The following is a 26,637-nucleotide window of genomic DNA, read 5'->3' as shown; positions in this document are numbered from 1 at the left end:
GTTTATCAACCTTTACATTGGTTGCCAGTTTGTTTCTGGGCCCAATTCAAGATGCTCATATTAGTGTTTAAAGCCCTAAATGACTTAGATCCCAATTACGTGAAAGACCACCTTCTTCCCTAAAGACCCTTTCAGGTGTTAAGATCAGCAGCGGGGGCCCTCTTGGTAGTTTTGCTGCTCTCAAAAGTTAAAGGGGCGATGGCCCAGGGGAGGGCAATTTTCTATGGCGAGCCCTAGGTTGCAGAATTTCCTCCTCACGGAGGTGCATTTGGCACCTTCATTATATAGCTTTTGCTGCATGCTGAAGGCACACCTTGTTCTTTATTTATTTATTAGTAAGTAAGTAAATCACTGCCTTCAAGTCGATTCTGACTTATGGCAACCCTATGAATAGGGTTTTCATGAGGCTGAGAGACAGTGACTGGCCCAAGGTCACCCAGTGAGCTTCATGGCTGTGTGAGGATTCAAACCCTGGTCTGAGCTATATCCTGCCCTTCCTCCCAGTAGAAACCCAGGGTGGCCTTGGACATCACATGTGTTTTCAGGACCCAGCTTATTCCAGTGACTGTAATTTGTTTTAACTGTTTTTAGTATTTAATTTTAAATTATTGTAACACACCCTGTGATCCACTGCTGGGCGGGTAATAAATTATCATCATCCTCACCTTCCTCAGCAGTACTTTACATCTTTCGGTGCAGCCACTAAGAAGATTCTCGAACAATGATGGGGCTTACTCTCCCTTAAACTACCAGGGAACATATTTTGCATAAACTAGTTCCCAGCCATTTTGTTGGCAGGGAGGGAAATGGGCCAATAACTCATGAACACAGAGGCACAAAATCCACTATTTACGTATCTATATCTATGCAAAATCTCCAGCTGTATGACAGACGCACATGGAAAAAGTGAACCATGATTAATCTGATTGTTCCCAGGCGACACACTTAATGTATCAAGTATAAATTCATTCATAAATTATAATAGTTTTGTTGTTACTTCCTCTCCTACCTTTTCTGTTGTATCCAACTTTCTAGGCTTCTTCATCTCTTTCAGAGATGCCAAATGGTTTCATATTTGCATTTACAGAAAATGAGGCAGCATCCATTAAATGGTTGTACAGTAAGACACCCAGATAGTTTGCAAGAGCTGTCAGCAATGGACTCAAATGCGTTTTTATATTGCAGCTCTTTTAGCTATACATTTGTACATCTAGAACAGGGGTTTCCAAGCATTTTCCTCCACATGCTACTTGAAAATTGATGGTCTCAGTAGACCACTTTTTCTGCTGGTTGCAGCAATTGTAATGGACTGTGTTAGATTTAGTAGATTTTAAACTGTATTTATTGCTTCTTTTATTTCTTATATTGTATCCTATTGTCTTACACTTTGCATTCCATACAATTGAACATAGAACTGAATTAAAAATCAAGTTGAATATATAATGTGGACATGTCACGGACCACCTGAATGAAGCTTGTGGACCACAGACCATAGTTTGGGAATCTCTGGTCTAGAGATTTTCTCCCAGTTTTCAACAATGATAGCCATCACATCTGTGTCTCGTGTCTGAACCACAATGTTCACTCATACCGTGAGTTCTTCTTTGCAACTGCTCAAATGACTTTTCCATTGGCACTCCTGAATGAATAGCTCAGGTATATATACATCAACCACCTTGGTCTGGTTATGGTGGAAAGCTTGTCACCTTGCCCTTTGTCAATTAAGTCTGAAACTGAATTATTGTTTGAAAGGCATTCTAACAACTTGCAGCTGGTCTTTGCTGGATTGCACAAAAATCATGAACTTGAGTTTTTATCATCATCCATGCTGTTTCTTTTATCTTGTTCTAGATGTTTTGATAGATGGTGAAACAGCTATCAAACACCATGTCAGTTTCATTCTGCCTAACACAACACAAGGTAGAAAAAGAGAGAGGGCTAAAACATGATTGACAGTGTTCCATGGAGCTGCAGGAAAACATCAACAGTCACACAATTCACAATCAGTAGATAACTGAGCATCTGTGCCATGTCCACTTGAACAATGTATAAAATTCTCCCCAGTAGTTCTCTCATTTTACAAGTCTTTCTCCCCATCTGTTTTTTAAAAATCACCCTCACATCCTCTAAAGCAAAAGTAGATAACTTCTATCATACAAGTGGCTGTAAAATTACAATCCACTGCACACACTGGCATAAACCTGTGTCTGCACTAAATCATTTCATGCTATGGGTGGGGGCTAGCCTATTTGAATGCACCTTCATATTAAAAAAAAGTACGTAGAACACTAGAGCTGTTTTGGTATTTGCCTGAAAATACAGTTTAGAAGTGGGGATGGGGGCAGCAGCATACATGCAAACCCCATCCTCAATGTCCTCATGCATGTCCATGCCTTTGAGCATCAGCCCCAAGGGACTGAGTAGGTGTGACCTATGTCCACAGGGACATGTGGTCAGGGCTTGCATGTCCCATTCCCACTTTCAAACATCACATGTTCAGCTGAACGTCCGAACATAGCTATGATGTCAGGGAGAAGTGCTCTAGTCTAGCCTTCTCCCTGTAGGAGAGAATACTAAATTTTCTATATGGATATTTATATATTTGTATAGGGCAGCATTCCATCATGAGACCCTTAATTGAAGTCTGAAGTAGTACAGCCCAGATACAAATTTACCATCTCAATGGAAGTAAAAATGCTTCCTGAGAACACTCACCAATTTCTTTGGCATTTTGGAGGAAATTCATGGTTACAGTTATATGCTGATTTCCCAGATGAAGAGGCAATCTTTGTTCATACTTTCATCACAGACACAGATATCTTTGATGCTTTCTATCATTGCCCTCACATCCTCCCCCCCCCTTTTCTTTTTTGCAAGGCTGAAGCTGTCAGGATTCATGTTTCACCAACAAAGATGTAAGTAGACTGTCTCTTATGTAATGGGTTTGAGTCCACATTTGTCTTGCTGAGCATGTTAGTGAATGCTGTACAGTAGGGCCCCGCTTTACGGCATTCCGTTTTCCGGTGTTCCGCTGATGCGGCGGCTTTCAATTAGGGGAAATTCCGTTTTAAAGCTGATTGTGCTCTTTTGAGGCATTTTGCAGCATTTTCACGTGATGCGACCCATTATAGTCAATGGGTTCCACTTTACGGCGATTTCCGCTTTACGGCGGGGGCCTGGTCCCTAACCCACCGTATAAACAGGGCTCTACTGTAATCCCCGTCAGCCTACTTGTAGCATCAGCATGAAAAATTCTTACACATTCTGTGGACTGTAAAGGAAACTTGAGAAGTTCCCCTTTGATTCCTGCATAAGATTCTTCCATTTTCAGCATGTTATTGTAACACTGCACCAAGGGCAGTGTTCCAAGGGAAGAGAGGGTGTGGGAGAGACCTAGGCAAAAAAATGAGACCAACTTCAATTTTGTACCTTATGATTTGAGGAAGAGGCCTTATCAGGGCCAAATACAGTCAAACTTTTTTAAAAAAAAGATGTTAGAACACATTTTGTCATATTCATAATTTATAAAAATACCCAAAATGCACTGTACAGTACAAACATAATTTTTTTAAAAAAAACCCTCCCGTTGGATTTACAATTTAAAAGAGAGGAATTAGAGGGAAAGTGGAGAACTATACAAGCTAGAAAGGGGAGAATGGAAAAAGGAGGGAGGATATAATGTATTCTAGGAGTAGGAAATAATTGTTTAAAAGCAGAACATGCAGAAATGCAAGAGAGAAATACACATTTTTAACGATTTCTTAAAGAGAGGTTAAGAAAAGAGGCAGCCAGGTGAGTATCAGAGAGAAAGGGATTTTTACATAAGAGAGAAGGCAAGGAGAGACAGAAACAGCACAAGGCAGCGGAGTTTTAATAAGATTAGCGTTTGTATGAACTGAGGGACTGAAGAGATAGATAAGAAGGAACAAGAACATAAAGAGTCTTTCAAAATTTAAAAATGTAAAGGTACCAAGTCGATTCCGACTTATGGCGACCCTATGAATAGGGTTTTCATGAGGCTGAGAGACAGTGACTAGCCCAAGGTCACCCAGTGAGCTTCATGGCTATGTGGGGATTCGAACCCTGGTCTCCCAGGTAGTACCAACAAGAAAACTTTATATCAAACAATAGGAAAGTAAACATAGTAATAGGATCAGAGAACAAAGACAGGGGGAATTAAACAAGCAGAGAAGTTGGTTACCTATTATTTATTTATATAGCACCATCTATGTATATGACACTTTACAAAGAACAGGTTTGACGGATCCCTATGCAAATACACTTACAATCGAAAATAGACATGGGACAACTGAAGAAGAGGAAGAAATGGAGACAGACATAACAGATTTAAGCCAAGAGCTAGGAAGACTGATGAACAAAATGCTACAATAAATTTCCATTTTTGTTTCAGCTTTTACCTTAAAATATAAAAAGACAATGGTTGTGGTGCCATTTTGTGGGAGACCTTTTTTTGTGAACTCCACTAAAATTGGGCCAGGACACATTTCTACACAAAATAATATAGCTTTTAACTATATACCTTGTTACATAAATGAAAGGCATTTCATGGTGGAGGTGTCCTGTGGTTTAAACATTCACAGGCTTTTTTAAACAAGTATTTATAAACTTCTATTTGTGTTGAAGACTTTCAGTGTTGTACAATTTAAAGCATAAACACTTAAAAACAGCAGCAACAGACTAATCTCAACAAAAACAAATAAAACTAATATTCACATTAAAAGCAAATTAGAAAAAACCTGAAAGATGCCACCAGGTGGGCCTCTCTGGGGAAGGCTTTCAGTTTGCCACCCTGGTCTCCTTTGGGGAAAAGGGGCAGGATATAAATTTAATAAATAACAACTACTGCTGCTGCTGGGCAACATAACAGAGAAGGCCCTTTCCTAGTTGTTACCCACCTCACTTCAGAAAAGAGGGGGACATGGGAAGGTCCCTAGGGGATTATCTTAGAACTCAGGTAGTTGTTGAAGACTCACATTTCTTGGATACACGTACAAAAACCCATCTGTTGCAATGATTGTGCATTATGGGAGAAGGGTAAATGCGTCATGGGTTCTTGCTCTACTAAAGACATGTGCTACGTAGAGATGTGAAGGTCCAGGAAAATTCAGAAAAAATGTTTTCCTGTTGTTTTTCAAATTCTTTTTTGTTTCATTTTTCTGAAAAAGGGAAGTATTCTGGATTATGAAATATTTTCTTTTAGAATGATGAACAATATGTTTAAAACAAGACATTCATATATTCACTCCCCCAAAATGATTTCTAAAAACAGTGCAACAGGAAGACTTTTATGTAAGATTATATATAGTATCAGATCATTATAATTCCTGCACACTAGAGTTGGGGAATCTTTTTCAGACCAAGGGCCACATTCCCTCCTAAGTAACCTTCTGGGGGCCACATGCTAGTAGTGGGAGGGTCTGGAGGCAAAAATGAGTGAAGCGATGTATGTAAATTTTACCTTTGTACAGTAGGGTAGTTTTTACAAACACTAACACACCCCTCTCCATCCAGGCAAGTAAGAAGCATTACTGGAGTTAAGTCCACATTCCAGCCAAGCAAAAATACTTAAGGTGCAAAACAAAAGTAGTGAGAGATGTGGATCAAGAGGGTGTGTGGTCTGGGGAGAGTCCCAAGGGCCAGAAAGAGAGGTCCAGAGGGCCACATTTAGTCCCTGGGCTTGAGGTTTCCCATCCCTGCTGTACACTGAAGTCCTGAGTTGTACAGTAGGGCCTCGCTTATACGGCGGGTTAGGGACCAGGCCCCCGCCGTAAAGCAGAACCCATAGACTATAATGGGGCCGTCACGCAAAAATGACACGAAAATGTTGCAAAATGCCGTAAAATCGCAAAATCAGCTTTAAAAAGGGGAATTTCCCACCGTCGCATTAGCGGAACGCCAGAATGCGAAGCGCCGGTAAGCGGGGTCCTACTGTACACCAAGACGACAACTCTCAAATGCAAGAGTAAGATGCATTTCTGCCTCTGGGAGCACTGCTACTGTCACAAGTCTGAAGGATTCGCTGTCTTTTTTGGTTGAGGGCTGCTTCTTGTTGGCATAATTGGTGGGTCCGTCTCTTTTCTTGTGACATGACTAGGCCTCAAAGAACTGGGAGTGGGAGAAAGTACGGATCAACAAAATTTTGTTGCCACCCAATTCATGCTGCTGCAAAACTGTTGGATCCAAGATTCAAAGGCAGAAATATAAGTGAGGATAGTACTGCTATTTCATTTGACTGGACTATGAAACAAGCAGCAGTTAGGATTTGATGTTGGGAAAATACTGTTGCAGAATATGGAACATCTTCAGGTATATGGTCCCAGAGGGGCATTAAAAGTCAACCTCATGAAAGTAATTGGATTGCTACCAATGGAAAGCATAGATTGCAATCATACTTACAGGAATATTAAACTTGATGTAACACCGATTACCATCAGATGTATGTTTATATAATTCTTTTTATGAACTAAGTACTTTGAGTCAGGAAAAAAGAGTTTGCCAAGTACTTTGGATCAGGAAAATGTTCTCCTGTTCATCACAGTAGACACTACAACTTGTAAGGTGGCTGGCTTTGCATGCACTTGTGACAAGTAATTACCAGAAGAAAAAGTGGCTACACGTTCAAGACCTAAACTATATATTACAGAAATTTTATTCTTATAAATCTTTAGGAGTAATCTGAGCAACTACTAGAAGGGTGTTTCCTGCCTAATGCTTCCTGCCTACCAAATACTTATGCAAAGGAGTATATGTAAACAGCAACTGAATCTCCTGCCATTCAAAACCTTTTATTTTAGGACATCCCACTAGATAAACAAAAATCAATAAATCTCATTCTACAGTCAACCGATTTTGAAACAAAAGGCCTTGTATTGAGGAGCAGAAGGCTGATGTATTACATAAACACCACAGTTTGCTTTTTAAAAGCATCTCCTGCGACAACTGTTTGTGGGGTTTGGAGGGAGGGAGCAGTTTGCAAACTAAAAACCTATTATGCATATGTTGTGTTTTTCTGCATTCTACTGATTTTTTGGGGGGAGGGGAATGGAAAAGATGAGACAATGCCATGTGACACACACACAAGAAAATCAGTTGATCTGTGTAATGGGTTTGCTGAATGTAACTAGTCCCCTGTGTGAGACTGCCACTATCAGTAGCAATTAAAGGCAGGCTCCAGGTGGCAGCCACACTGTGTGCCTCAGGCCACAGAAAGCTTCTCCAAAATGGACACATATATTAGAGTATGGTATTTATTAAAACAGCAAAGGATTTTGGTGTGTGTGTGTGTGTGTGTTTAATTGCTTTTGATGAGAGGAAACTGACTGACCCGGAAGAAAACTGAAATGACTAGGTCAGGGAGTCAGCAGTGCCATCATCATACACCAAAATTTCGATAAATTATGTTCTCTAACCTGTATTGTTCTCTAAACCGAAAAGCATTAAGACACATGCACGATAAGCATGCACTGTATTGGAAACATAGCTCACCGTTTCGGACAGGTCCAATATCTCCCATAGAACCACACATAACTGCATTGCTGGATCAGACTAAAGGCCCAGTGGAGGCCAGACACCTCCCTTGGAAAGTCCACAACCTGGGCATGACAGAGAGTTTTAAAATACAACCATCTGTGCGCATGGTGCTTTACAGAGTACAAGAAGGCAGGTCCCTGCACCAGGAGCTTACAGTCTAAAATTCAACTCGGGAAACAACAGAGAGGGAAGTGGAGGCAAAGGTAAAAATGGGGAAAACATGCCATTATTTGTGTTACAGACATAATTGCAATATAGTTTAAGAACTAGGGAGTTGTGCCAATGTCTCCACAGAAAAGGTGAAATTTGGAGGAGGGATTTGAAGGAAGAGACAGAAAGGAAGACAAGACAAAGCCATCTGAGGGAACAGCTATCCTGTGTTATTTGCCAACAGCATCTGGTATTCAGATATATACTGCCTCTGAAAATGGAGGTTCCATGTAGTTCATATGGTTAACAGCTGCCACAAGATTTATTCTCTAAGAATTTCCTTTCATTTAGGAGCCATTTATGCAAGTGGCCATCACAACTTCCCATCGACAATAAATTTTTCAAGTTAGTATACGCATAATTACATTGCAGACTACTCTTTTTTCACCCCACCTCAATTCCTTATCCAATTCTTTTGTCCAGAGTACTATGGCTTTTGGCTTGAAGATTATATCTGGAACCAATTCCCTCTTTATAGATCTACTCTCTCCAGTGAAATCTGCAGTATAGATAACATGTCCTTGCACATCTTTTCTTGCCGTCTCATTCTTTAGTTTTTGTTCTTCAGCCACTTACACACCCAGAATCTGCAGTGTCATATTCTGAAATGACTACATAGCTAGGACAAAAAAGAAAGGGGGAAATGCTAAAATCAATTTAAATTTGATATAGAGTTCATAGTTAGATCTGCATCATTTTAACTGATTTTGTTGCTAAAACAAGCAGTCATGTTTGTCCTAGGCATGTTACAATTATTTTTAAATCACATAAGTGGCAAAGAGAAACAAGAATTCTTATCATGAATTCAAGGGAATGATCGAGAGTGTTTTCATGCTTTCCTCCTTTTAATTAATTTATGGTTTTCTTCTTATATTCTGCCTGTGTTATCCCATTAATTTAACAGGCCATGTCTTCTCAAGAAGGGAATCTAGTTTTGCCAAATTTGGACGTGATCATTTATCAAATGATGTGGAAAAAGGCTAATCATAGGACATGATCCAGCCAAGATTAACCACTTTTAACCACTTTGAAATGGATGAAATAATTAAGTATGTTTTTAAAATTTTCCCTTTGAAATTAACTGAATAGTTATTAATTTTGAATGAATTTAGTATTTCTGAAGAACAAAATAATAAAGTATGTTAGGCAAACAGCACACATGTTGCATTTTTTAAAAAGCAAAGTTTTAGATCAGCAAAAGGCCCCCATTCTTCGTTTATTTTAAGTTAGGGATCTCTACATAAAGTGGGGAATAAGAATGTGGTTTATCAGTTTATACAACACAAATGTTGTGGAGCACATAAAACTTCCAGTTTTGCAACTTAAATGTTTGCTGGATTCAACATGAACTCTGGATCCTCTGTGAAGGTTTATGAAGCCAAATGGGAATACATGTGGAAAACGTTCCTAGGCACATTGGTGTTTTATAGGCATGAAAGTATGTTTTACAGTAAGAACAGATTACATAATTTTGCTCACAGCATTACTTATCCATCCAGAAAAAGTCTTACTCTACCACGTGTACAACAAAAATCAATGACTCCGCACCGTGACCAGAGTATTTAACACTGTATTTTCCTCATTGTTTGTTCATTACCTGAAACTAACTTGGAAAAGCACGCACGCACAATTTACTTTCAGTACATATTGGTCTAATTCTCTGGACTTCAGACAGTCCAAGCATAGACAATCAAATATGAGCAACCAGTCAAATACAAAGAGCCTCAATAAATCTTTGCTCATGAAATCATTTATGCACCAATTCTAACCACGAGCAAGACAGCATTTTCAGAAATCACAGGAATGGCCAACCTTGTAATGCTTATATAAATCAGATTCTCTCAAATCCTGTTTTTTTTCCTAATTAGCAAAATCCAGAGTATCGTTTCTGGAGTGATAGAAAAAAAACAAAGTAAAAATGGCATCAGCAATTCCTTCATGTATACCCAGAGATTAGATATACACTTCATGTATACACAGAGTTTAAAAGATATGGTAGATAAATGGCAGATAAAACCAAACCCTCCCACACAACTGGGCTTGTAGATTAGTCTGTAATGGCTAAACTGGAACGCAGCAGCATTTCACAGTTTTTTTTTCATGGTTGAAGGATCTGCATGTTCATACTATATATAAATAACATAAAATAACATCAAAGGACAATCCTATGCATATTTATTTAGAAATAAGTTTCACTATAATCAGTGGGGCCTACTTCTAAGTAAAGATGCACAGGACTGCACACTTGTTGGTCCTATAAAACCTTTCCTTTTTATAACTCTCAGGCTGAATCTGAAAACATGCCAAACTCCATTTATTCTGAAGTCTGTCACAATGATTTCAGTGGGATTTATTTCTGTATTTAAAATTGCCACTGTATATGTTCCAACCTTTCTTCCAGGACCCACACTTCCAATAAACTCATAACCTACATAATTTGACCTTTATCAAATAATTTGTGTTCAGCGGTTACAGAACTGGGGAAAGGGGAAGGAGTTAGTATAGTGGGCATATTAACTACATTCCATTACAGTGTTTTCTCGATGGTCATGTTCTCACTTCACATTAAACCATATTAATATTTAACTATGGTTTTAACACAAAAAGAGCAGCATGCTGTTCAAAAGTCCTAGCTTCGTCCTGGGAACAGCAAACCACAAGTCTTGGCCTGATGTGTTGTCCAAACTGAGGTCATGTTTTGTACCCCACCCCAATAAACTATGAGTAGTAATTCCAGAACAAACCATGACTCGTGGTTTGTTTGGAGAGAAACACACAACATGACAAGCCAAGGCTTGTGGTTTGCACAAAGCTGGGACTTTTGAGCAGCATTCACTAGCACACTGCTTATTCACATTAAACCACAGTCAAACATTAACTAGGGCTCAATGAGACATGAGAATCTGGCCAATATCTAAGCTACAGTGCAATCAGTAATATAGCTGTAGGATTAGAATCTACCAGGGAACACTCCCAAAGCTGCATAACACAGACTTCTATTCTCTCCACTATCTGTGACTCCCAATATACTTTTGTTGGAACACCAACAAATGGAGTTTTCAATAATAATGTTTCTGGCTCTCATTGTTATATCGATAAATTAAAAAAAACACTCTGGAACAAGAGAAGTTGCATGGGTTTTATAGAATAACTGCATGAGTGAGTCCAGTTGTAGTTTGATATCTGTCATAATTATGACAATGATATGCAAATATGTCACAAACTATCGGTATTAGGATTACATGGTGTAAATGAGCCAATGCATCAAACATTTAATTTTTAAAAAAATACTATCATGTCTCCTTCACGATGATGAAGCACAGTTTACCCTTCTTTTCCCTCAAAAAGAACTTCTTCTGTATGGATTACAGGACAATGAGAAATAGGAGGCAGGTAATAAAGAAATATGAAGTTGTAGATGGCAACACTGAAATGTAAGGCTCATTCTCATTAAGATTATTGATATATAAGGTACCTTTACTATATGCTGTCAAAGTAGGACTAATGCAGGGGTACTTTTGTTTTTTCTGTTCCTTAAAAGATTAATGGCGAAGTAACTTGTCTACTCTAATTCAGGAACTTCAAGAGATACAACCTACTCACTCAAAGAGTTTTTCAGACCCGAGAGCTTTTGCACAGTTGCAAGATGAAGGTCCTCTCAGGCAGACCTCTTCCTGCTGTTTGGTTACCTATCCCCTTTGACAGTTTGCAAGACCCAAAAAATGCTGTTGCAAAGAATACAGAGGTGCCGCACTTCAAAAAGACCTTTGATTCCTTTGCATGAAAACAACTTTTGGCACATGAGAGAGAGGCCATGTCAGTGAAAATTAGTGATGTGGAAATGAGCATCACTCACTGTGCTGAACTGCCAACTTAACTTGGGAGACAAGTTTTTCCAAAAAAACCCGCAAGATTCTTCACAATTGAAGTTGAACCATGTTGGCTCTGTTTTCCAATAAAGTTCTGTTAGAGAAGACCCTCCCCCCAAACATTCTAATCAATGCATTTTCTAAAAGGGCCAAATCACACACTTACATGGAGATCAGAAATGTATCTCCCAACGTTTTGTTTATTAATAATGTACAGCTGCAGGAAGTTGCCAATATGATCAGAGCAATGGTGCTGGGCAAATGAACATTTAACCCTTCTTCTTAATCAAAATTACTCATGCCCAGGACAGCTGCTTGCCCTGTGGGGCTGGAGGGAGGACGGAATATAAGTAAGGTTACTAAGGGCCACGCTGGAAGTGTCAAGTAGTTTTGCCTTGCATGATTTTCTTTCTAAAGGGAATGGATGCCATGGAGAGGAAGGAAGAGCCAGATCCTAGGTGAAAGGAAGCTTTAGCCCTTTGCCCCAACATGGTCCCAACTTGAACAACCACTACCCTGTATCTGCTATTCACAATAGGAGGAAAGTGTCTCTCTTTGTGATAAGTATCTACAAACATGATTTTTATCTAACATTTTAGTGGTACTATAATAATAAAAGCAATTAAGATACAACTGGCAAACAACTTGAGTGGACCTATTTATCCAAACTACACTATTCTACAGCAAACATTTAAGGTTAATGCAGCTTTATTTCTCCAAAACACTTGAAGTATAGAAATTGTGGCCAAAGCAGACATGACATTAATTGCATGAATGCAGTTAACATGTATTTTGTAATGTAAATTGCAGCCACAGTGGAGGGGGAGACAGCAGCAGGGCTGTGGAGTGGGCAGTTTATCAGTCCCGCTACAGTGGTCCCAGCAACATTCACTTCCTGCTGTAGCTGCTGACTTCATTAGGAGGAAAGCACTGCAATGGGGAAGGTTAAACTCCCCTTCCCCACCCCATGTGCTCTAAGCAATACTCCTCCCATCTCACAGCTGCTGTTTAAACTGTGCAGTTAACTGCATTCACACAGTTTGTGTCCTGTCTAGTTTGATCTGTGTGCTTTGGATTGAGTCTTTGAAAATGGAAATGGACTGCCTTCAAGTCAATCCCTACTTATGGCGACCCTATGAATAGGGTTTTCATGGTAAGCGGTATTCAGAGGTGGTTTACCATTGCCTCCCTCTGAGGCTGAGAGGCAGTGACTGGCCCAAGGTCACCTAGTGAGCTTCATGGCTGTGTTGGGATTTGAACCCTGGTCTCCCAGGTCTTAGTCCAATACTCTAACAACTATGCCACACTGGCTCTCTTTGAGTCTTTAGAGTGATTATTTTCTCTGCTGACATTTTGGACACAAATGTTTGGGCTTGGCTTGCTTTTCTGAACTCTCTCACTGCTGACATGATGAACCCTTGCAGACAATCAAGTTATAGCACAATAAACATTTTGTTCTTGTCTTTTGCTAGAATAGCAGCTTTAAAAAGAATCAGTGATATTTAGTACAGCAGGAGATAACTATGGTTCTAATCCTGAAACAATCAAACAAAAAACTCATTCAACTTTTTAAAAAATATATTTGAACGGAACTTCATTATGAAGAGCTTTATAAAAGCTTTAATGTTCCCATACAATATGTTCCATGTATTTTAAAGCGAATAGATACACAAAATCTGATCATCTTCAGAAGTATCCCCCTTTTTGTGAAAAACCTACATATATTTGTTTGAATGCTCCTTTTATAGCTCTGTGCACGAGCACTTCTTGCTATGTGTAGCCTAAAGAAAGATTCATTTCAGAAGTGTTGTTAGGAGGTCTGCTTCCCCCTTGTAAGTTTAAAGCCGCTCTGCAAATCAGGGTAGTTGTTTTCGCATTGAAGAGTTTGGGAGAAAGGGCAGGATATAATAATGTTCACTGGTACTGGGGACTTGGATTTGTTAAATACATTGTACTGCATAAAATATATTTTACATGTGTTTATGACAGCCAGATTTTCTGTATACAAATCCTAATAAGTGTAGCACTAAACTAAATGATTGGTGAGCTTAATGTTACTCAAAATAAAAATAGAAATTGAACTAAAAATACTAACTTTTGTATATTTTTCATTCAAATAGCTCTATTTCATTCCTTTCAGTTATGTGCTGCTGAAACTACTCCTCCATATTACGAATCTGACAGAGTGAGACCACTGGTGTGTCTAGTTTAGTATTGTTCTCTAACTGGAAGCTGCTCTCCAGAGTCTCAGGCAGGATCTCAGTGAAGACGATTGTTGATGATCATGGGAGATGCCAGGGACTGAACTTGGGACCTTCTGAATGGAAAGCATTCTGCTTTACCAGGATACTATGGCTCTTCCCTAAGGGCGGTATTCAACTAACTCATCCCATCAGTACAAGGATTACCACCAGTGCAATCCTCCCCCCATGCTCCCCCATGCCCTCCCCAAACCTGCTCCACGGGCTGGGGGAACCCCTAGAACAGAGGGCATGTGGGGGAGAGGGAGGGAAGTCCTTTGTGCTAGTGATAATCCTTGCACTGACAGAACTGTGACTTAGAACTATGTTGGGTACAACTCAAAATATGGGGGGGAAACTTCCTTCTCTATTCTGATTTCAAACAGAGAGTCGTATATGTTCCAATTATCCATGGTAACCTTGCTGAGGTAATATTTACTTTGCCATAACTATAAAGCAGTTTTCATTCTGATTCCTGTGCAGTAATAAAATGAGTTATTAGCATAGTGTCATACATGATCTCATATCAATTTTAGATAGGTCTGCTAATATCTGTAGCCAATAGTATAATTCTTGACTTCCTCCATTTCACTGCTGAACTCCAAAATTTTAGGTATTTGTTATTTAGCTAGCATATTTTCAAAACATCTTAGGAGTAAAGACAGACATTCTAAGGTTGGTAGAAGTAGTCTTGACATATATTCTCTGCCCTGAAAACAAATGCCTCAGAATGCATGTTCGAGCCGCTTCCACTAAATTTTAGAATGTCTGTCTTTATCCCAAATTGATCATTTTGATCAACTAGTTCTCAAATATATTTAGTTGAAAAAAAGGAGACCAATCATATTTATTTCACATATCCATTTTTTATTTGATCTGACTATATCCATACAACATTGCATATGTTTTAAATGAGCCTAACACATCATTAGAATTAAAACCAAGCCCATAGCCCATGCAGCTATGTGGAATTTAACTATACAAATTTATGGACTTGTCCCAAATACTTAATAAATTACTGATCATAACTTATCTGCCTTCCCTACCTTGTGGGTGAAAACAGTCAGGGGCAGTTGATGCATGATGAAAAAGTACAACTTTAGGCCCTTCTCAGCTCCACCATCAAAAACCAAAACCCTCCATACTATTTTGGAAAACAATGGCATAGCCATCCGCCCAAACATCATGAGAAGATGACATATCTTTTAAATGTTTTTAGATGTTCTACATGTTTTTAGTGGTCTTTAACCATTTTTAAAGGTTTTACATACACTATTTTATTTTAAATTGCATTATTTTAACATTTTGATGTTTGCTGCTGTAGCCTCCTTTGGCAGGAAAGGCGGGATATAAACTTAATAAATAAAATAAATAAATAACCTGCTAAAGGGTACTATACCAAAAACACTTAAGGCCCGATTCTACCATTTTTCAGCAAGGTAATTTTATATCCAGTCAGATAAGCTCTACACAAGTAAAAACTTCAGACCAAGCAGCTTGCATGTCGGCATCAATTTGGTGCTACTGTCATGCTAATCTGGCCTGCATCAATTGCACTGCAAACATCTGGAAATAGTTGGGAGGATAGAATTCTTCATGTCAGCTGCCACAGAGTGAAAATATCAGGATACAAACCTTGTGTAATGGAATTATGCCTGCTGCCGGCCACATTCATGCCCATTTCATGAATAGCAATCCAATTTACTTTAGAAGCTCTATGAATATGGGATAGCAGGAAGTAGGGTTTTTTTGGCAGTAGGCTGTCCCTGTTGCTTATTGCATGGTCTATCTATGCTGCCAAGTTGTCAACCTCTTTGTAAATGCGATTCCTAGGGTTTATGGAGGGATAAAATACAGCATCCATACAAATGTTAATAAGGTAAACTTGATCAAATATTAAAATTGTCTTCAGATCAAATATAATCAAGTGGAGATGCGCTTAGGGCTTCACATGTCAAAATGATCATTGAACAGAAGTAGCAACTGAACAAAGGTCCTCTGCTTCTTAAAGAACTGGCTAACTGTCTGGTATAGGTCACTGCATTAGGGGGCGAAAAATCACATTCGTCAATGCATAAGGCGAAGAAAAACAAAATGAAACACAAAGTATAAGTAAACTGCAATAAAAAACTGTGCAAAATATAATTGTGATGTTCATCAGTGCAGACACAGCCTAAATCCTCAAACCCGTTTAATCTGTAGGGATTAGGGCTAGCTAATTCTCATGTGGCTGGTAAAGCATATTAACGACAAGAACAAGTTAGTAACATGGTAACAAGGAAGAGGCCTGTTTTGCAGCTGCTAGGGTGAGCAATGACTAAGGATTCTAAAATTGCAAGAAATTCCTCTCCCAACCTACTGCAGAGCTAGAAAGGAAAATGACCAAACAGCAGATGTTATTAAAGAGAAGGGAGAAAAAGCAGCACAAGAAAAGCAGTAAGAAGCATAGTGGATGGAAGAGACTATCAAATCTAGACTCTTCAGTGTAACAGTAACTTTTTAAAATAAATATATAAGGTGACTGCTTAGTCGGAGATGGTATAAGTCTACTATTCACAGGTTGGTTCTTTAAAAAAAAAAACATGCACAAGTTAAAAATAACATTCTTGAACTCTCTTTAAAAATACAAACCTTTTCAATTCAGTAAGTATATTTAATTCACAGTTTTTTCCCCAATATTAATTAATTAATTAATAAGGTTTCTTACCCACCTTTCACCATAAGGTCTCAGGGTGGTTGACAGCAATACAACCATACAATTAAAAGCAGAACAAATAAATGCAGTAAAACAGTTTATATGCAACAAAATAAGTTTTTTTAAAATTCAAGCAAAAGCAGCACAGATGAACCGAAACAGAAAAGGTGGATCCCACAAAAAATACCTTCACTATAAAAAGCTAGAATAAAGAGGTGCATCTTTTTGAAGCTGTATAATAAAGATACCAGATGATCTGTGATGGGAGGGAGTTCCATAATTTAGGGGCTGCTACAGAGAAAGCCCTTTCTGAAGGCCAAGGTAAAAAGGTGTGTCTTCAACATATGATGGAAGCTGTATATATCTGAAGCCACCCTGGACCCTTTCAGAAGGAAGGACAGGATATAAATAATACATTGAAGATGCTAGATACACCTCTCCTGGGTGCGAGTTCCAGTTTCGGGGCAAAAGAATACCCTCTCTCATGCTGACATTCCCAACACTTCTGAGAGTGGAAGAACTACCAAGAGATCACCACTCTGGAAAATATGTCAAAAGCAGTATTACTGTTTATAAAAAGCCTAAACTTTCTAGTCACTGTACAATAATAATATTTTTTTAAAAGAAAACACAAAGTCTATACACATGCTCACAAACTAATAGACATGACAACTAAAGTAGAGAGGAATGAGGACAGCAGAAGAAAAGAAGTGAATTCAGGTACCAATTATTGAAGGTACAATAAGTTACATAACTGTCCTTATAGTGACTTGCTGAACTTGCTGCCAAGCAGGCAGCGCAAGGAAAGGGGTTCTGGAAGAAAAGGATCCAAATAGTTATCCCACCTAGTCTTGCCATGTTGTGGATAGTCCAGCCACTAACCATGTCAGTGGGGGGAAACCACCTAAAGGGGCTCACTGAAACCAGTCTAAATCATGGGTATCTAGTAACATTAAAATGATTAAATATGAAGTAAGAAAACAGGCAGTAATGAAACCGTGGACCAGCCTTCCCCAACCTAGTGCCAGTCAGATGTTTTGGATAACAATGCCCATCTTCCCCAGCCACCATGGCTAATAGCAAGGGATGGTGAGTTGCACTCCAAAACATGTGGAGGGCTTCAGTTTGAAGAAAGCTGCTTAGGCCATCGTTATACTACAAAAGATTTTCAATTAGATTTCAGGCACAATACTATGCATATAGCCAGCTCTAGAAGACCTGCACAGGTCCACTGCCTTAACAGTACTACCATTTCAATTTCATACAGAACATCCAAAAACAATTCTGCTTGAGCATTCCAACTCTTCCAGGTTAGGCGTGTAACAGTAAGATGGTCCCTTCTTTTGGTGCCAACACTGTAGAGTAGGCTAATAGCCTGGAGGAACCCATCCTAGTCCTTTCTCTCTGCTCCCACCACCCACTTATGGGTTACCTAGAGCAAGGGCACAGAATTCCCACTGCCTTATGGTGGTCTTCTCAAGAGTAGAGGAACAGTCAGCTGAATTTCAAGTCTCTGGCTTTACAACTTCAGCCCATCTCCCTTCTGTTCTCTCAGCACTTGAACAACCAGTTGCATAGCCCCAAGCAGCCGTAGCCATGCAGGTGGTCAACCAGCCTGTGAGTGTGTTCAGAAACCACTACAGCCCAGAAATAGCTAGTATGTAGTTCAAAACTGAAATAAAACGCTATATCAGAATAGTGGTCTAACTAATCATACACTAATCTAAAATAACACTGCAAACTTATTTCTTATGTTCTTAACTTACTCTTAATGGTCACCTCTGGCTTTGGCAGCTTCAGGTATCCGTTGAAGGTTGGGGTTCAAGAGTGACAAAGACTGCATAGCTACAGCCCCCTGTTTAAGGATTCCTTACCCATGTGGCATATGACTGATAGATGGCATTTTCCAGCCAATCATAGATCAGGGATCAGGTGTGACACCTTTTCAGGAGTTGGTGGAGATGGCAGACATCTCCTGGGGGGTAGAGGAAAAGAATTATTGCTGGTGGAAATTACCCCGTGGCTTACTCCATCTCCGAAATTTGTGCATTAGGATGGACATGCATTATCCACTAGGCTTAAGGGGGGAGGGAGGCCAGACTTTGTTACAAGGGAGTCCTACTTAAAGCACCATGCCCAAGGGCCACCCAAATCCTCGAGTCAGAATTGTTTATATGTTACATTTCCTTAACAAAATTTCACCCTTACTAGGGTTTTAAATCATGCACGTTATTGTTCTTGGCTTGCTCCAAAATCCTTTTTGCACTAATACACTTGTGAAATTAAAGACAGACATAAAATTCTGCCTTCAGAGTTCCTTAAGTTTTATACTCATGTAAACAGAACTCCCACAATATGAACCATCCATCAGCTGTAAAGAAATGTCACGGTAACCCTATACCCACCATTTCTGAAAGAATTAAGATTCAGTTGTGGCACCTCTACTAGAGCAACAGCTATTCTGCAAGCAGGAATCCCATTCCTAGTGTAGCACCACAGCCAAATTCAATGAGCAGCTTGGGACAGCAGAAGTGTTGTGTCATGTTGGGCTATCATATACTGTTTTCTACTATTATGCTACTTCTGCTTGAGCAATTAAAATAGCTTGTCAAACTGTGCCAACTCTTGCGCTAACGTTATGTTGGATCTCAACCAACGTATGTAATTTAGGTTACAATGTGCCACAATGAGAGAGCAGAGAATGTAGGAATGTAGGAAAACAATTTTTCCAAGTTCCTTCCCCACCATTCTGAGCTTCCCTTCGTTAATCACAATTTGTACAGGCCTTGACAACAGCCTTCAAAATATGTTAAACTGTCTTCAAACTCTGATAAGAATGATCTCACACTAGAAGCTGCATAAATGGCATTAGACGGCAGTTAGACATTCACCAACTACAACTCAACATTTGTTATATTCACCAGTGATGTGAAGCAGAAAGTTTTCCATCTGCTGCTATATTTTTCTGTGGAATACCAGTCAAACTGGGCAGTTTGAAAGTGTAATTAACTCCCTGTGCGACTATTCCTGGAAGGATGCATGCATAAACATAAATACACAGCTATTTTGGGCATGCAGAAGTTAGTGTCAATTTTCAGTGGCTTCATTTAAAAAAAAAAGTTAACAATTAAGCTATTGAAGTGTCATATTTTAAAATACATGATTTGTATTCCAAAATACATATTATGTATTAAATGAATATACAATTTAAACTACATAAAGTGCACTTGAATCCCCCTCTCGGAAATGAAGTATTTCAAATACCATTTTGGGAGAGGAAATATTAGTCAAACAGCAATACTAAATCTGTTTCTTATCAATTTAGGGCATTAAAAAAATCCACTCAAAATTTTCAAGAGAACCCTCATCACTGATATACAGACACATTACAGTCTGTATTGACAATCACAATTGACAATCACAAACTACTTGTTCATAGCAATTGTATTTCTAAGACTTACATGCAGGGTTGATAAAAATGATTTTTTTTTAAAGTAAAATCAGATTTTTTAAATTTAAATCTGATTTCAAAACTTTCTTAAAACAATTAATAAAAAATCATCATGAATGCTAATTATACAACTTCTATATTCTATTCCATGTTAACAGCAGGTTATAGAGATTGGAGAAAATCTGATCAATCCTGTTCTGCAGGTGACGTACATGAAGTGTATACTCACTCTCTTGGTCTCTCAAGGCCTTGCCTCTCTCTAAGTACAAAGATAGAAAATGTCAATGAATAGAAAATTTGGGGAGATGGAGTAGATGTGAACAATGAGACCACCACTGAAGAGGTAATCCAGCTCTTAACAGCAGTAGCCTCTTTTGCAGGTGTAGAGAGAATTTTTTCTTCGTTTGGACTACTTCATTCTAAATTGAGAAATAAGTTGGGACCTGAAAAAGCAGGAAAGCTTGTATTTCTTTTCCAGACATTTAACAAAGAAGACAAATATTTTAAGTTTCTTATGTTGACTTGGTTAAAACTGACTAAATTTTATTTTTTTAAAGAATTTACATTTATTTATCTGAATGTTAACCATTCAAAATCCATGTGCATGTTTTGTTAGCATTGTTTGTTGAAGAAAAAAAATAACCAGAAGAATAAACAATCTTATCAGTACAATTTAAAAGCTGTTTGGTGATGGTGGTGATTCTGGCACATCATGACAAAAATATCATGATTAATTGAACAGTTGGCGCTGGTTCACCTCCTGAATGACTTCACACTTTAATTCTGCTTTAGTACTAAAATGACCAAATTATCATCCCATTTTTTGATGAAAATCTGAAAACAATTCGGAATAGTTGCTTAGTGTGTAGTGTCTAATAAAACCTACATCTCTGAGTATGTATTAAGGTTATAATAAACAACAATGTACTTCTACTAAAAATGATGATTAAATAGAATCTTCCTCACTAGTGATTTAAACTGTGATTTAAATAATTAGAATTGAGTCCTTCAGAGAAGCAATTTAAGTCATGATCCGATTTAAATCAAATCAACCCTGCTTATATGCATTGCCAAAAGTTGAATTAGATCAAGAGGCAGATCTTGTCCTGTTAGAAATGCATACTGAAACCCTCTCTCTTCTTTAGATGGTGCAACACTAAGCAGGGAAAATAAAGCTCCTTTATCTCACAAAACAGTGGGAAAGAGCAAAGTGCTCTACAGAACTTGGATAGCTTGACATGAGACTACAGCTTGGCATGAGACTACAGCTTGGCATGAGACTACAGAAATATTAAGTTGTCATTTAAGAGCAAGGCCACAGGACCTATAATTCAGTGAAAAAGTCTGCTTATTCACCATAAACCAACTATTATGGGCAGGCTGCTGGACAGGAATCAAGACTTTTACCATTCTTTTTTGCAGCATGAAAACAATATGAATGCACTGCAAATAAATGACTGATGAAGGCACCATGAAGGAACAGAGCAACACTTAATTAAAGAGTAAATTGTTTTCCATTGCTATCACCTTGCACTTGCACCTTGCAGCAAAGTATTGAACTGTGGAGAAAGGAACCCATCTCCTCCCAGTCAATCTTTTTTTTTCCACATCAGCTACAATATTAGTTACCCTTTCTGTTCTCAGCTGTAGTTTATATTCTTTACATTTACGGATGTCCCCAGGCAAGTATCTATTGGCAGGCGAATACGAAAGAGAGAGAGAGAAAGAACAAAGGACTTTCACAAAGGAATTTAATCTGAGTATATTAGCCTTCCCAGCTTCAGTGGGACTTGCTAAAATGCTGATGTATTCCAATTGCCCTGCACAATGCCAGCATGAGCTGGAAGGAACAGATCTGGTAACAAGGTGTTTCATTTCCCAGTAAAGTGGCAAAGGCTCTGAGTATTTCTCAAGAACCAGTGTCACTTGCCTTAGACTCCCTTAGCCCATTAGACATGATGGCTCACTAGAAGATAATTGCATCATTTTTTTTTACTCTTGCGGGGCACCCACATCAATTTTGGATTTGCTTTTCTGAATAATTATGGCAGAGAATACTTCTGTTACATCTGCTTAATTAAATGGGGGGAGGATTCCAAATCCAACTGAGCCATTTGGCTTTCTGGATCAAGGGATAAATACATTAAATTTTATCAGTTGCAGTGATCTGGATTATATGGCTGATCTTTAAAATACAGTGCTTTTACTTTTATCTAGCAAATGAAGCTGCTTGTAGCAAAGAAGTTTTGTCAGAATATCTGAAATGTTATTTTCTTAGTTTGCAAGGAGCACAAAGGCCAAAAGGTAGCAGAGACTGGAAAGCCAAGTCCTCAGGCCTGACTATGCCCTTATGCTGTGGCACTCTGCACCTTGTCAGAGACCCCTGTGCCTTTATTATTTCACAAGTTCCATGTCTAAGCTCTGGCACTTAAGAAGGTGGGGTGGGGAGCCAAGATGAGCCACAGGAAACTGGAAATCTCACACATCCCTTTGTTAGCAGCCAGAAATTCAGCTGAGGACCAAAGAGACTAGATTTTATTTACAGACAACTGGTGTGGCACAGAGGCAAAGGCTAAACTACGAATCACGATGCCCCAAGGTAGACTCTCATCTGTGTCCTGAATGCATTTACAGCACAATGCTATGAATGTCTACTCAGACGTTCATTGTGTACAATGGGATTCACTTGCAGGGAAGTCTAAGGCTGCAATCCAATATCCACTTAGTTGCTTGTAAGGCGAGTTCTACCTCCAAGTGGACATGCCTAGGATTAGGCTATAAATGGCCTTAAGCAAGCCTTTCTTGTTCAGCCTCAGCCTTCCAAATACTACTAACTTAGGAGGCTGTTGCAAGGAGGACTGCAAGCAGCCTAATGAATGCAAACCGTTTTAACCCCTATAGCAGGGCCAATACTTGGCACTACAGACGGCGTTGATGAGCGTGAACAGACAGGCTAGCGCAGGGAATCTCACATCCGTCGCGCTGGGGTGGCCTGCCAAGGCATCCAGGGACAACCCCCGCGCCAGAAGAGGAGGAACGTCAGGAATCTCCCGCGCCGCGCCTTTACTCACCTCAGAACTGGGTCACTCCGTCGGGGAAGCCATGCAGGAGGCTGAGGCGAGAGGTTGCTGGAAGGAGGAGTCAAGGGGAAGCAGGCGAGCTCCCGACAACCTACGCGCAGTCTACTGGCAACTTCAGGCACGGCCTCCAGCCCGCTCGCTTCGGCCTTTACTAGAACAAGACGAAGACTCCGTCGCTTGTCGCCCTTCCTCAAGGCTCCCTCAACGCAGAGCGCGGCCAGTGGTCAGGCTCCAGCCAATGGTATCGGCGACGAAGCCCATGTGCTTTTTGGCGACGCCTTTCTCTTCTTTCTTTCCCCACCGCGCCTGGGTTCAGGCGCCCGCCAGGCCCCCTTCCGCCGTATGGACTTCTCGTGTGCCTCTTTCCGGGCGACTGTTCGCAGGGAACACCCCCATCTGTCTGACTGGGAACAGGTGCACGTGGGACAGGGCGACGGGGCCTTCCAATCCGCCCACATGATGACCCAGATTTGCTGACTGCCTGGTCCTCGGGCCAGTTGAATTGCGCCCCAGGCAGCGTCTCAGAATAACGAGGAATGGACTCCACTTCCTGGAGTGGTTGGGCGGTGTGGTTAGTAGCTTGTTGCGCCCAAAACGCTCAAGAGTCATGTGACTCCTTCAGAAGCTGAGGGAAGCTTTGTGGGCCTAGGGCCAGCTCCTCATATGCAGTCATAAGGGAATTCGGGTAGGGTTGCCCTATTCCAGGTCCACAAATCTGGGCAGGCTAATTTGCATAGTATGCATATTATTTGCATATTATGCAAATATTTGCATATTAATATTTGGATTGTCCAGTTGTTTTGTTTTTGTGCCTAGGAATTAGCACCAAAAACTGGGGAAAGATGTCAGAAATCTTTTTTAAAAAAAACTTAACATTTTCAGCCTTAAATGCCTAGACTCTAGTTTCCAACACTATGGAATGTTGATTGATTGATTGATTAAGAGGATTTATATCCTGCCCTTCTGCTGTTAAAAACAGAGCTCAGCATAGCTTACAAATATAATAAAAACAATAAAAATACACAATCAACATAAAAACATAATAAAACCACAAAATAGCAACAAACATAAAATAAGTCAGGGGAGCAGTACGGTTAACCATTACATATACGATATATTTCAGAGATGTGGTGGGTGGAGAAAAACAAGCCAAAATGTTAGGAAAAGGAGTCTTTCACGCCACATGCTCAGTTCTAAATACTGTTGCAGCAAGTTTTACAAATTCCTCCAGTATTCCACTGGTGCAGGCATTCAGATGTTCAAAGTATCTGTATGTTTCTTAAGTTTTATAAAAGCAGAGCTTTGCTTAACTCAAAATTTCTTCTCCCTTTGATCAACCACATCTACACAGGTTCCACCTCCATACTCAAAATGAAACTGGACCTGGAAGTGTGCAACAACCCCACACATACCTTGCTAATTAAATTACCAATGCCAGGATGTCTGTCTTATCGACTACTCTCCTGTTCCCCTCCCCCCCACCGGGCATCATGAAAGACCCAGTCCTGGACTCAGAAAGAAAATAAATATCTGGTCCTCTTCAAAGTACTGATAAGCCTCTTGTTTTAATTAAAATAATAATTATAAGTTCTTGCTCTTATCACTAATGGGAGTTAATTATCTTGCATATGCTGCTGTTGCATCTATGGCTGTAACGGAGTGAGGTTAAAGATAAGTGAAATGCAAATAGGGGGGAAAAACACAGAAGGCAGTAACACTTTCCTAAATGTAATATCATACCAACCACAACAAGATTCCTATGAGTAAGGCAGAAAACTAAGCATCTCACAACCAGTCAGGATTCCTAACCAAAAATATGATAAATGAAGAAATATTTATATAAGCATGACTATCAAATATATTATTTACACAAACTGTAAAGATATTTATAGTGCAATCCTAGGTTTATTTATTCAGAAGCAAGTCCCAGGGTATTCAGTGGAACTTACTCAAACAGGGACAGAACTGCAACCTCAAGTGATAAGCAACTTCATTCACACAACCCAAAATTCTGAATCATGCCACTTTACGCTGTTTTGCAACTGTTTATACTTGTTTTTATGGTTATTGGATTTGAAATGGCTTTATTTCTTGTTGTGAGCTACCTTGGTTTCCAACCCTACTTCACAGGGTTGCTGGAAAGACTACACACGCACGCACACACACACTGCAGATGTATAAATACTTACAGCCCATATAATAGTTTATTGTCAAACCAGTTGGTCATTGCAGAAAAATCAGTATTAGTTTTTAAAAAATCAGTATTAGTTTCCACAGAATAAAAACTGTAATACCTAAGTAAGCCCTGCCTACTTGCTTTAAAATAGGACTGGAGGGGGGGGGGACAGAAAGAGAACACACACACAATTCTTTTTTACATGCACTCCAAATTCCCATTGATTTTCAGCACATTCATAACTACGTCTACTCAAAAGTAAATCCTATTGAATTCAATGGGATTTACTCTGGACATATGGGATTAGCAATGCTTTTACCCCCACAAAAGCAAGTATTGGGAAGGTTTTCAAAACACTGCCCAGGATCTGACTCCTACACACAAGAGGGGAAAAAACTGAAATGTATATACTTACCCAATTTATGAGATTTTCAGATAAACGGGGGGCGGGGAACACCACAATTTTCTGGCCTTGCAATGAGGTTTACTAGACACTGCCACAGGTCAACCAAACACTTCACTGATTGGCTGCAATCCTGAACGGGCGGGGTTAAAGCTACAAAGTGCTATACAGTAGTTTAAAAAAAGATTTAAGGAAGGGGCTGACGTTTTTATGTATATCTCGAGAACCAGGCCACCTAGAAACTTAATTTTTTAAAAAATTAAAGCTGAGAATCCAGGCCAGCTAAGGGGCTAAACGGGCACCGGGTGGCATGCAAAGAATCTGGGTAAAACCAGGCTAACCGGGCAATATGGCAACCCTAAATTAGGGTGGATTTGCACGCGTATCGCCAGTACGGTAGTGGCAAATTCAGAAGTGCAGGGTCCCTTCATGATTGTCATGACAGCCCCTCACAACCAAGCTCCCTTTTCCACATCTCCCTTGGTCTCCACATTCCGCTACAACAGATGTCCCTAAGAGCCAAACAGCATGAAAGGGGAGACTGAGTGTTAGCTACTGAAAAGAATCTTCACAGTGGCTGACTCACCTCCTTTCAATCTGATTGGCTCCAGTCAGCAGAAAAGGACAAAGGCTCTTCTCAGTGGCTAACATGTTTCCCTTTCATGCTCATATATAAGGACCTGGGTAGGACTCTGCTCCCAAAAAAGTAATGGGGTTATGATCCCCTGCGAGCCCAGAGAACTACACCCATTGTTACTGCACTTTTTGCCATTCTTCTTGGAATGTTTTGTGATCCCATATATTATATTCTTCCTTCAATGAGCTCAAAGGTAGCATACATTGCCTCCGGGTGCCATCATCACCCCCACACATGTCTTCCAATCATCCCAAGGTATGGTCTGCAGGCACATGAGACCACCATATTGCAGGTCCGGGTCTGGTCAGTGCCAGGGTGCTTGGAT

The 26,637-nt window shown here is 39.7% G+C and overlaps 1 protein-coding gene across 6 annotated transcripts in view; it reads right to left on the bottom strand.

Moving 5' to 3' along the window:
• The window catches only part of LRRC8D (leucine rich repeat containing 8 VRAC subunit D), a 90,416-nt gene extending 64,707 nt beyond the window's left edge, over window positions 1-25,709 (bottom strand). Inside the window, exons 1-4 of one of the 6 annotated variants that reach the window (XR_009763590.1) lie at window positions 23,088-23,781; window positions 20,246-20,275; window positions 18,332-18,540; window positions 14,739-17,104 (exon numbers count right to left, since the gene is read on the bottom strand). The gene's annotated coding sequence lies outside the window, so the exon portion shown is untranslated. Of the gene's footprint in view, window positions 1-14,738; window positions 17,105-18,331; window positions 18,541-20,228; window positions 20,276-23,087; window positions 23,782-25,687 lie in introns of those variants that run through there. The other 5 variants (XM_061633605.1, XM_061633606.1, XM_061633613.1 and 2 more) reach the window with 5 other exon arrangements.
• Between the last annotated feature and the right edge of the window lie 928 nt (window positions 25,710-26,637).

Source organism: Rhineura floridana, chromosome 6 (assembly GCF_030035675.1).
Source record: "Rhineura floridana isolate rRhiFlo1 chromosome 6, rRhiFlo1.hap2, whole genome shotgun sequence".
Taxonomy (NCBI): domain Eukaryota; kingdom Metazoa; phylum Chordata; class Lepidosauria; order Squamata; family Rhineuridae; genus Rhineura; species Rhineura floridana.
The sequence above is the reverse complement of the archived record's forward strand: the minus strand, read 5'-3'. Positions and strand labels throughout refer to the sequence as shown.